The sequence below is a fragment of the Electrophorus electricus genome, chromosome 4, assembly GCF_041902795.1.
Source record: "Electrophorus electricus isolate QZ-2024a chromosome 4, ASM4190279v1, whole genome shotgun sequence".
NCBI classification, from domain to species: domain Eukaryota; kingdom Metazoa; phylum Chordata; class Actinopteri; order Gymnotiformes; family Gymnotidae; genus Electrophorus; species Electrophorus electricus.
In genome coordinates, this window is record NC_137500.1 from 17,502,301 (window position 1) to 17,513,854 (window position 11,554).

An 11,554-nucleotide genomic window follows, 5' to 3' on the forward strand; every position below is an offset into this window, starting at 1 on the left:
TAAACCTATTTGATCCTGTGGAAATAAGGAGAGGCATGTTGTATCCAAGCAACAGAATGGTTGCCAGGTGACAGATACAGAGGTCCTAAGACCAAAATGGGTGCATGAGAGTATGTGTGAGAGGGAGTTTTCCAAAGAAAAATTAGAAATTATACTGTTCCAATCAAACTGTACACAAAGTTCCGTAAACACTGGCTTTGTTGATTTTAATGTTAAGAAGTTTTGTCATGTGTAGTTTTGTCACATGCTTCCTTAATGATGCTTACGTTAACAAACCATTCACCATTTATTAAGTCAATTTCACTTTGTTTGCATCACTTTAATGGTCATTAAAATATAAATTCACTGCATTTTTATGGAGGTTGTACTATAAAAAAGTAAAATAAAATTTGGGTTTCACTTTTTAATCAACCCTAATCTAATTTCATCAAATGGAAAAATAAACATGACAAGAATAGAGGCAGCCTTACAGGAGAGAAGCAACCACAGCAAGTCACAACATGAAATCAGCATGCAGGGTTATTACTGACTGCTACATCAGAGCAGTGGCACAATCACACAGTCTATAGTACAGCAATAATGAGCCCACAGTACACCTAACACCGCCATGCAGGGCTCTCTCTTCTCATCTCACTTGTCTCAGGCAACAACATTCAGCTGTGAGTGAGTGCTAGCTCATTGTATGAAGGTGGATAAATAAGGCTCATCATATTGTTTTTAACTGATACTTAAAATCATTTATAAAATTTAGGGACTATGTATCATCAAGCTGCACTTTTTTTTAAAGTTTTTTATTTTTAAGTCGCCTATGTTTTGTAAAACAAATTTTCTTAAATACAAAATACCTGCTAAGTTAGAAGACAAGAAGTCTCATATACCTTTAATTTAATCAATACACAAACTTAAAATGTATTTCAAAAATATGTTTTGTTTATTACTAGTTCTTGTGAGTGCCTATTAACTACATTGGGAAATGTCCAAAATCTTAAAATTCACTTAATGAATTTGAGAAACATTCATATGGAGTTATCAGCATAAAAACTATTATTAAAAAGAGCAACATATTTTATACAGGCTTGCATTGTATTAAAACATTTTAAAAAGCACATGCAAACACTCACGGCCAGTTTAAATCAGATGTTATGGCTCTGTGTCTTTATGTTTGCATATTTTCATTGTGAAGTGACAATATCTCAGGAAAAGAAGACATAAACATAATAGATTTTCTACATTTCCTATGTTTTCAACACAGAAATGATTTTCAGGGATAGGCTATATATCAAATCAAATGCTAGTGTCAATATCCAAAGAAAATTGCATTATACTATTCACACAAATGTTTCAACCTTCATAAAGGAATGTATGCATTGAGTATGCTGCCCTCTGGTGGTCTTTTTGCTGGAATCTCTGAAGAGCTAAATTAATAGACAGCTGCCTCAGTGCTGTTTTTACAACAGATGTCACAAAGCAACTTTACAAATGTCCGAGTCGAAGCCCCGAGTGAGCAAGCCAGGGGCGACAGTGGCTAGAAAAAACTCCCTAGAGCATGAGGAAGAAACCTTGAGAGGAACCATGACACAAAAGGGGGGCCCATCCTCCTCTAGTTGACAACAGTCAGCACAATAACAACAATTTTAAGAGAAAAATAAATAGAAAATGTAAACAAATAAGCAATTAATGTCTAATCCAACTTTCTAGAGGTCCTAGTCTTGTCTTGATGGTGTGCATGTGTCCGAGACTCATCCTGCAAGAGAATGTCCATTAACGGAGCAATGGAGAAGTAGTTGGCTACTTCACAAGGTGTGGTGGGTTACAGGAGGGGACATCAGGGGGTGATGGGAGTAGCCATGGCAGCTGAGACGGGCTGAGCCTCAGTAACATCATGACATCCCACAAGAGAACATCCATTAAGGGCAACGGACAGTAGTTGGCTGGGGTGGAGGTGTGGTGGGCTACAGCTAGAGATATCATGGGGTGGTAGGAGTAGCCATAGCAGCTGACACGGGCTGAGGCTCAGTAACATCATGACATCAGGGGTAGGTGTACCTTGGCAGAAAGAGAGACTAGATTATTAGGCATGTCCACGTACGATGGTGTGTAAATTAGGGAACTATTATGTGCAATGATGGACTCCTGCAGATCTAGCCATGGCAGCACAGCTAAAAAGAAACAGCCACAAGGAAACATAGGCACCCTGGAACATCTGCATTTCGCCACTCTCATTCAACAAACTTCAGTGAACAAAGAGAGGTGAAGTGACGGCATCAGAACATCCCAGTTTACCATAACTCTCAATGCCCATGGACCCCCAGATCTACACCTTTACCTAAGTTGGGAAATAGTTAATAAAATGCCTGACTACAGATAGGTTTTCAGCCTAGCCTTAAATATTGAGACTGTGTCTGAATCCTGAACATTTACAGGAATATTATTCCATAGTGTGAGAACTTTATAGGAAAAGGCTTTGCCCCCTGCGGTAGATTTTCTTATAAGTATTTTATAATCAATATAAAATTTTACTGGAAGCCAGTGTAAAGTAGCTAAGATAGGAGTGATGTGATGAAATTTTCTAGTTCTAGTAAGAACTCTGGCTGCTGCATTTTGAACTAGTTGGAGCTTGTTTAGGCACTTAATGGTACAGCGAGATAGTAAGGCATTAGAGTAGTCCAATCTTGAATAAAAATGGACTAGCTTGAATGTTCCTAAGGTGGAGAAAGGTGGTCCTAGAAAAATATTATTTACATAAGCTTTGAATGAGAGACTGGGATCCATAATAACTGCAAGATCTTTAACTGTTAGAGAAGATCTGATTGGGAGACCATTGAGGCTCATTGAGTAATTAGAGAGTGAGGACCTAGCTGTCTCTGGGCCTAATAGAACCACCCCTGTTTTGTCAGGATTAAGTGAGAGAAAGTTCCTCAACATACAGTGTCTGACGTCCTTTACACATGTGTCAATAATTCTAAGATGATATATGTCCTCTGGTTTGGCTGAGAAATATAGCATATAGTATCATCAGCGTAGCAATGGAAAATGGCACAGTGTTTACATATAATGTCACCTAGAGGTAGCATATATAAAGAAAAAAATCAAAGGCCCTGGAATAGATCCTTGTGGGACTCCATAACTAACCTTGTTGTATGCTAAAAAGTCTCCATTTATGTCGCTGGTAGTGACCAGCTAGATAAGATTTAAACCAGGAAAGTGCTATTCCCCTAATCCCAGCATTTTCGAGTCTATCTAGTAAAATGTTTTGATCTGTAGTGTCAAATGCTGCACTCAGATGAAGCAAAATAAGCAAAGAGACATAAAAGAGCCAACAACAGGTCATTAACTACTTTAATTAGTGCTGTTTCCATACTATGATTAGGCCTAAACCCTGAATGAAAGACTTCATGTATCTGGTTCTGATTCAGATATGATCTTAAATGCTGAGCTACAGCTTTTTCTAGGATCTTGGAAATAAATGGAAGGTTTGAGATCAGCCTATAGTTTGACAGCTGACATGGGTCAAGATTAGATTTTTTTGATAAATGGTCTAATTACTGGTAATTTGAATGATTAAGGAACGTAGCCAATGTTAGAGGAGTTTATTAAATTTAGTAAAGGTTCACTTACTTCAGGTAGGATTTCCTTAAGAAAGTGTGTGGGCAGTGAATCTAGTAAGCAAGTGGGTGATTTTGAGCGTGAGATCTCCTGGAGAGGTGTAAAGGATTCTAGAGCCATTTTTTGGCTTGGTTGTTCTGATCTCTAAGTAGCTGCCCGATGTCATGTTAATACTCTTAATGTTATCTCTAAGGTGCTTAATTTTCTCATTAAAGAAATTCATGAACTCATTACTACTGTGTGATGTTGTGATCTGAGCATTGGTGTCAGTTTTTCCTAGTTAGATGTACAATTGTACTAGAAAGAAATCTAGGAATATTTTTGTTATTTTCTATTAGGGTCAAGAGATAAGATGTTCAGGTGGTAATAAGTGATTTTCTATACTTTATACTTGTGAAGGCTCTCCTTCAATGCAAGCTGGAAGACTTCAGGCTTAGTGTGACGTCATCTACGTTCTATTTTTTTAGTGTTTTCTTTTAAATTGTAAATGTGGTCATTATTCCAAGGTACTTAATTTTTTCCCTCATTTTTTAATTCTTAAGTGGAGCAAGATCATTGAGTGTTCAGCAGAATACTGATTCCAAGCAGTTATTTGATCAAGTTCAATGGGGTTTGAGGGTACCCTAACCTTTGATCATCGCAAATGATAAGTGGGAGATTCGCAATAAATCTAGGTGAAGTGGCTGACGTGATTGCGCATCTGGTATGATAGTGAGGGGAAGTTACTATATTGTGGCTCATATGCAGTTCAAATGTAATTAGGAAATGGTCTGAAAATGGTGAATCAGTTACTATAATACTGGTTATGTTATTAAGACATGTTTTTCTTTGTTTTATGTATTTCTGCTTAGCTCAGGGAACAGACACCGTGACAATATGATGAACCTCAGGTGATGTCACATAGCGACCAGCAGACGGTTGGTTTAGCCTCTTTGTCTGCTGCCTGGCCTCTGCTCTGGATTGTCATAGATTACCTAGGTCTGTCATGAGACTATGGTTTACAGGAAAGGAGAGCAGCGTCCTCCCTAGTAGGATGGATACCATCCTGCCCTAAAAGGCCAGGCTTACCTTTGAATGTGTTCCAATTATCTATAAACCCCACGTTGTTTTGTGAGCACCATATGGACATCCAGCAGTTCACCGAAAACAACCGACATTATATTGCGCGCTGCATTGGGATGGGACCAGAGCATACTACAGTAATGGACATTTCCTTCACTAACTGAAACACATCTTCAATATTATTTTTAGTAATCTCTGACTGACAAAGGCATATATCATTAGCTCCTATGTGAATAACTATCTTAGAGAACCTATGATTGCCTAAAACCTCAAGATGTCCAGCGTCCTGGCCCCTGGTATAGAGCTAACTAGTGCTATTGTTGTCCCTAATTTCACATGTCACAAAACAGAGTCCCCTATAACCAGAGGTCTTTCAACAGGCTTCTCAATGGGTGCCTCACTGAGTGGGGCAAACCTGTTGGACACGCGAATTGGGAATATGTAGTGCTCCTGTGGGCAAGCTGAAGCTTGACTATTTTGCCGTAACTTCAACCATTCGCCCAGCTGTGAGGGCTGTAGTGCCAGAGTTGAGGGCTTGCTAACTTCCCCTAAGGCATCCAGAGCTTGTACTTCTAGTTCCTCGATAAATAATAAAAACTAAACAACAAAACATGTCAAGACACTCAAGTACTGCACACTTCTATCACTACAGATATTAGAGTATGGCGATTTACAAGAAAGATCGCTAAGAGAATTTGACTGCACTCAGACCCCAGCTTGAGCAAATACTTATAATCACAATGCTGCTGTCAGTGATCATTTGTCAGTCAAGTCAAATTAATTTATGCAGCGCTTTTTACTACAGCCGTTGTCACAAAGCAGCTTTACACATGTCTGAGTGCAAGCCCACAGTGAGGGAGCCAAGGGTGACAGTGATAAGAAAAAATGTCCTAGAGCATGAGGAAGACACCTTGAGAGGAACCAAGACTCAAAAGGGGGGCCCATCCTCCTCTGGCTGACAATGGACACTACAATAGCCAAAATATAAACAATAAGGAGTAGAATGGATAGTGAGTGAGAGAGAAAAATAACAATAATAGTGAGTAAGTCATTGAGTGTATTCTACATGTGTATTTTTCAATGTTTGACATTCCTAATATAGGAAAAGAATGTGTGCTTAGCTCATATCTACAGACTCACACACAGAGAAGAAAGTTCTTTAATTGCTTGGCCATACTACAAAAATATTTGCACTGATGGCAAAGAATGAACATTTTATAGAACTTATAAAATACCCAGTGCTTCCTTCTTTAAAAAAAAAAAAAAAAGTAAATATTTTGTATAACTGGATATCATTGGCTAATATATCAATCCAGCTTTCTAAATGGTCCTAGTTTAAAGCAGTTCCAGTTGATAAACAAGTGCACCAGATTCTATAACCACCTACACTAGTAAACATTGGTACATGAATAGAAAATAAGATTGTACAATGGACATTAAAACTATACATTTTTAATACAATAGTTTTTCCCATTGGGTTAATCCACCTGGACAATCATGACATATTCAGTTGCAGATTACTGTAACAGCCCAGCTGTGGGCTAATCATTGACTAAGCCATCTTCAGCCAGGCACGGGGTGACCTACAGTAATCAAGAACAATTAGCAACACCTGTTTATCTGGCTTCTTAAGGGTTTGGAAAGGCCATGGTATGTGCATCGTGGCTCTGGACTGGCTGCATTGTGCTATGGTCACGGCTCTTGCACCACAATCCATGGTGGCTGTGCCAGACCAGGGGTGGTGCTACAGGGCAGAGTTGCTCTCACCTGTACAATAAATAAGCAAACAAAGGAAACAGACCCTAATGTAACTGAACACTGATTGCACTCAATCAAAATTAAGAGCTATTTACAAGGCAGTTGGTTGATGAAGAAGAGGAACTTTTGTTTAAATGGGCTGACAGAGAGAGAAGATGAAGGTGGTCGCATGTACATCTTGGCAATATTGACAAAGCAAGTTCTGATCAAAGCCCCCCGATCAGGAGGTGTCTACCATAACTACAATTTCTATTCAACTGTTAGGTAACTGTGATGCCTCATACAGATTCTCCATGGTTGATGTAGGTGATTATGGCCAAAGGAGTGTTCGAGGTATGTTCCAGGAGAGCGAATTTGGAAAATGGTTTAGTGTAGACTCAAGAACACGAAGCTGGTCATATTGTCAGAAACAATCTGAAGAACCTTTTTCTGTCACTTGCTGGCCTTGTGCCATGGCAAGACAAAGTCAATTCAAGAGTTAAAAAATATATTAGAGTAGATAAGTTTTTAATAGTTGTGCCTTGCTGTACATTTGATAGTGTTTTTTTTTTGTGTGTGTGTGTGTGTGTAATTGACAGTATGATATTTGTGACCAGTGTAACAGGATAGCGGGGGAAGATCAAACAGATTCTGGTAGTAATTATGCCAATAATGAAGATTTATTTTCCTCAAAAAGTCCAGTGACAGGGGCATGGTGGCATAAGCAAACAAACAAAAAAAATACATTAAAAAAAAAAAGAAAAATAAATAAATACAGTCATCTATGCCAACAAAAATTAACCCAAAGTAAGGCAACTTAATGTGCTCCCAATTATGGAATTCAGTCAATGCGTCTCACTCTTGCATTCCAATGCCACTCCTTATATTTAATCTTCACCTCTTAGATCTAACCATTCTAGATACATAATGTATTAAATTCATAATATCTCTCCCCTATGGTTCAAAACAAAGGCTATCACTTAAAACATTTTCCCATTATCCAAAAATTATCTTATTAAAATAAATATACCCATATCCAAACACAGAGCCATTAATCACAATTTTATCCTCACATTTGTATCTGGAAAATTACCTGCTCCAATAACGTGAACCAAAACTACAACTCCCCCTCAATTCTGGGCACAACTCTTGACTCGTCCCCTTACAACCGCTGAACAAAACAAGTACATGCTTTGAACCCAAACTCCTGTTACCTTATTATAATAAATATATCTATATCTACACATATACATTAACTTTAGTAGATGTCTACACAGTCAGTGGCCACACTGAACAATGTAAGACAATTACAATTATTATTTTGCAGAAGTCCAGCAAACAGCAAGTTTGTTCCCTCTGATAGCGGTGTAATTAAAATAAAAGTCTTTCAGCCTCATGCATTGTCCACGTTATCCCTCTAACATTTGGCTCTTCTGTTTGTCCACATTGAACGGGCCGGAGTCCCGTTACAACCAGTAACAGTTGACTTGTCAAATCTTTAATATACACAAGATCTGTAAACAGTTAAAACAATAATATCCACAATAACAGTAATAATTATCTGGAAGTGTACAGTGTCCTGTCTCTACACTGGTTGTTTTTTTGTGTGTGTGTGTGTGTGTGTGTGTGTGTGTGTGTGTGGTCACTCTCTTGCCCCTCCTTCTCCTCAATATCAAAAAACAGCTTATGCATATTTATTTTTGCCAAATGTCTGTGGCACAATGTTAACTTTTTCACAAAGACTGCCATAGCAAAAAAGAAACACCTGTCCTCATTGGCTTGTGCTTGGAGAGTTCCTCTTTCTGCAGACAATTCCCTAAGCCCTTTTTTACCAGCAGGTCATCTGCTGTCTAGGTTTCTGTTTTTTAGATAAAGCATATCATGAATAGGGGAACTGGTGCCTTTAGTTTATATGTTAGTTTGTCTCCATCACCAGATCAACGTATTCTTGTTTTATTTCTCTCATTTGGAAGCTTCTGTTTGTTCTCCATCTCTGCTCTGCACCTGGGTTTAGGTTTTGAGTCTTAGTTGGTGACTCACTAAGTTTGCTCAGGCCTTCCATACAAATATGGGGTAGGTCACCATGTTACAGAGCCCAGGATGAACACACACATTTCCCTCTGAGCTTATCTTAGTGTAGCTATCAGGATGTAAAGACAGTTTAGCCATAGTTATCTTAAAAAGATCCCTTATAGCAGCTTCATTTTTTTTACCTTCTCTTCATATTTATAATGTAGCTTTTCTTTTTCCACATGGCTCTGTTATGATGGTTATGTAGTCCATCTTTAGTTTATCTTTATGTCCAGAATAGCAGCATAGTACATGTAGTCTACACACACAGAAACTCAACTAGTAATTGGAAGGTTGCCAGTTCAAACATTGCCACCAAGCTGCCACTGTTGGGCCCCTGAAAAGGCCCTTGACCCTCCATTGTTCAAGTTGTATTCAGTCATAATTGTATTTCGCTTTGATAAAAGTGTCAGAAAAATGCCATAAATGTTTTAAAGTTGGATGCTTCAGATTTCTCCTCATGTGTATATGAGATAAGTGATTTAAAAGTTCATTAGTAATAAAAATAAACAAATAAAATAAATAAATAAATAAAATGCTTAGAATTTGTTCATTGTTTTGTCTGGTTATTCCTGTACATTAGTACATTATGTTTAGCTGTTGAAAAAGCATCTTATTCAAGAACCATTTGGTATTGGTTCTTGGAGGAACCAGTTAGGGATTAATGAAGAACCTTATAAGCAGAGGTTCTGCAAATAAGTTTTGTTTTTTTTGAAAAACAGTTTAAGAATATTGTTAAGACTTCTTTATGGAACCACAAATGGTTCTTTTAAAAACCCATTAATTGAAAGGTTATTCACAAAAAGGTTCTTTCTTGTGTTTATTTGTGTTTTTTATGCCATTAATGCTCTGTTGAACTTGTAAGAGCACTACATGTGAATGTCTTGTTTGTTTGGGAAGTTTTCAAAACATTTTAGAATTAGAGAACTTTTTGATAATCAAGGTTTTTTCAAGTAATTTTTTATTTTTTTTTTACTTGCTCGTACACATGATGGAACTTTTTGCAGCGACTCTCATTTGGATTATATTTATTTGCCCTGGACCTAAAAGAATGTAATCAGATTCAGTATTCCAAGGATCTTCTGCATATTGGGGTAATCCAAAACTGTAATCAGAAGGTAAACACAGGTCAGTAGCCCGAGAGATCATAGCCAGAACATAAGGGGTAATCACAGGTGCATACCAAAGATCCAAACATGAAAGACCAGCAGGCAATCCTAGAGGATGAATTAACCAGAGAGGAAGTAGACAATATCATTAACCAGAGGGCAAAAACAGGCCCGTAGTTATAGAGACATTCGGAGACCCATCTTGGTATGCCAGGATCAACCATTGCAATACTTGCCAAAGGTTAAGTATTACGACACAGGTTAAAATAGGTAGAGTGATAATGGAGAAGAGATGACAATGATCAATAATCAGGGAAGGTAGATCTGATGAACATGTGGCAGTTGGTGGAACTACACAGAGTTGCTGAAGAGCTGCTGTAGGAGTCAGGACCAAGGGTGTCGCACAACCGAATTCCCTTGCTATCTATTATCCTTGCAAATGTTCAGTCTCTACAAAATAAAGCAGACGAGCTTAAAGCAAACATTAAGTATGTGACAGAATATATAAATGCATGTGTTATGGCCTTTACAAAGACTTGGTTTACCTATATTAACAGGCTTTGGTGAACCTGTAAGTGTGGAGAGAGATGCTGATGCTACAGGGAAATGTCAGTGTGGAGGGGTCTGTTTGCACCATAAACGCTGCTGCAAAAAAGGATTTACCAGGGATGGGATATGCACTGTAGACATTAAACTCCTATATGTGTTGGTCCATCCATTTTACTTGCCCTGTGAGTTTGCTCTAAAACTTTTAGCTCTAGTGTACATTCACACCACAGCCAATGTCAGACATGCACCAGACACGATTTAGTCACACTCAAGCTTCAGACTGTTCACCCCCCCCCCCCAACTTCATAATGGGAGATTTTAAATTCTGTAATATGAGAGACTTTCAGCAACTTCCAGCAATACAGTACTTGCCCAACTAGAAGAAATAAAATCCTGGATCAGTTATGGGTCCATAAAAAATGCCTACAAAGTGTCCAGGAAACCCCCATTGGCTGCTGTGAAGTATCAGCAGGGTTGTTTTGGTCAGCTTTTATGGACTTCTGATATAAATGAACTGTCTGTGATTGTATTTTGCTACATTTCATTTTGTGAAGATACTGTTGTCCCTACAAAGGAAGTGAGATTGAATTCAAACAGTAAGCCATCAGTCACCGATCTTAACCAAATAAATTTTCAACCTAGATTTAAAACCAGATTTTGTCTTGAGTCTGGAGAGCATGGAGAGCTCTATGTAACACTCTGTTTAAAGATGTAAAGTATTTAAAGACCTGACATGAAGTTTAAACAAAGGACAAAGGATGCCTTGTCTGATAAGATTGTTTTTTGATCAAAATGAAAGTGGTCTCTCATTGTTGATCAGTTTGTTGGCTGTTTTACAAAGTGTGTATAGCTAAGGTAAATTAGTTCTCATTTATCAAAACTGATTTGGTCATAGTTTGTCTTACACTGTGAAATGAGCATGCATGTGTGGAGTGTGAGAGAGAGGATGGCTATGTGCATTTGTATACATAGAATTAAAACCTTTATTTAGCTATGCAAAACATTTAAATTATATTAATTGTGTACCCTGTGTTTCTCAGTTGAATTCATACAGAATTAATTCCTCGAACATTTTCTACTCAAACACCCAGCTACAATTTAAAAGACTGTGTATGAAGACCTGGCGGGATTGGAGGAGTATGATTGCCTGCACAGGAACAGTCAAGGCTGGTAAGAGGATTAGTTATAATACTGCAGTCTGGTTGGTTGGGAAAAGGGCTGAAAATGGCTAGGTTTGGCTACACATGTACCATCCCTAATAAATTGTGAATAACTGTTCTGAGAACTTGCTCAATCACAACTGAACGATGGAGCAAATTATCAGAACCATTATTTCTTCACGTATCTACCACAGATGTTGAAGTAACCAGTTGGTATATGCAAGAAAGCTTTACATGCAAGAAAGTCAAAATATTTCTCAA

At 38.0% G+C, this 11,554-nt stretch overlaps 1 pseudogene; it reads right to left on the reverse strand.

Annotated features, from left to right (window-relative positions):
- Window positions 1-4,597: 4,597 nt before the first annotated feature.
- LOC145657354 (uncharacterized) lies at window positions 4,598-8,836 on the reverse strand (annotated as a pseudogene).
- Between the last annotated feature and the right edge of the window lie 2,718 nt (window positions 8,837-11,554).